Source organism: Austrofundulus limnaeus, unplaced genomic scaffold (assembly GCF_001266775.1).
Source record: "Austrofundulus limnaeus strain Quisiro unplaced genomic scaffold, Austrofundulus_limnaeus-1.0 Scaffold264, whole genome shotgun sequence".
Taxonomy (NCBI): domain Eukaryota; kingdom Metazoa; phylum Chordata; class Actinopteri; order Cyprinodontiformes; family Rivulidae; genus Austrofundulus; species Austrofundulus limnaeus.
The window spans coordinates 633282-634635 of NW_013952666.1; positions in this window are offsets into that span (position 1 = coordinate 633282).

Consider the following 1354-nt stretch of genomic DNA (forward strand, 5'->3'; position numbering starts at 1 on the left):
TACATATATATGTAAATTACTAAGAAACAGAATCAACTTAATGTTACGATGTGTCGTTTTTGAAAATCTGTCATATGTGCAGGATGTAAATTTTAAAAACCAAGAGCCAAATCTGTGTAACGTTAATCTTGTGAATAAAATTGTCAGAATCCAACGGTTAAAAATAAATGTTCACATGTAACTACAGGGGATTCTGAATCATTCGTCTAACATTAACTTTTAATTTCCTGTCCTGTTTTAAGAATATAGTATTTTATGATTTTAAGTGGTGTGTTATGGTCACAGGTCCCTATTCTCAGCTATAGCTCAGTCCTGCTGGATCACTGCTTCCTGAAACAGAAAACTGCAGCAGCAGGGATCATTTCAAACAGTTGTTTGGTAAATAAACAAGAATGTATTGCTGTTACTGTCTTCTATATGTTTGTTTCTTTAACAATAAAGAATGTTTTGATTCCTTTTTTTTATAAAGAAAAGTGTCTGATTTATTCTCCACGTGACGTCTTCATCTGTTCTCACCATAAACCCAGCCTGTGGTTTAACTGGAAGCAGCAAGCCCAGAAATGTTTCCCAGAGGTCTTCTAATTTAATTTCATATTTGAAAAAAGAAAACTGGAACTGGAACCAGAGTTTCCATGTCAGAGCTGTCAGATTTCACAAGGAACACAAATCAGACTCATGAAAACTGGTGACGGGTTTTAAAGAAAAATTAAACCAACAAGGCTTGCATTTTTAATTAGATATGCATTTCAGTTTAGAGCTGGACAATATGGTTCAAATTTATTTTGCAATATAACTCCTAATTTTGGTTTATACAATTGACATGACACCTTTGATAATGAAACAAATATAAATATAACAAACTGCAGTCATGCTTATGTTGTTCTTTTTTCACAGACAGGTGTAGATAAGTAGTTTTCTGTTTGCCGTTAGTGACTTTTGAGCATAATATAATTAAGGAAACGCTAATTTCCTGTATCAATATCTACATGAATGTTTCAATTTGCAGCACATTTTCTTTGGAAAAAGCTGAATGTTACTTTTTCTATCAGTAATTTGTTGTATGCCCCATTTAAATACTTTGTCAAGAGTTTGTTGTCATTTTTACAACATTTCACAAGTTACAAAGTGTACTGTCATATGTCCTTTTGGAGAACAGCTGCTACACCAATGCATGAATCATAAATGCCAGTTTGCAAGTGTGCGCACACCATCAGCCGAACAAGCCATGCAGATCTGATGCCTTTTAATTGGATTTGGTTCAGATCTTAATGCTGTAGGTTTTATTTGTGCCTCAGTCTGTATCGAGAGAGAGAGAGAGAGAGAGAGAGAGAGAGAGAGAGAGAGAGAGAGAGAG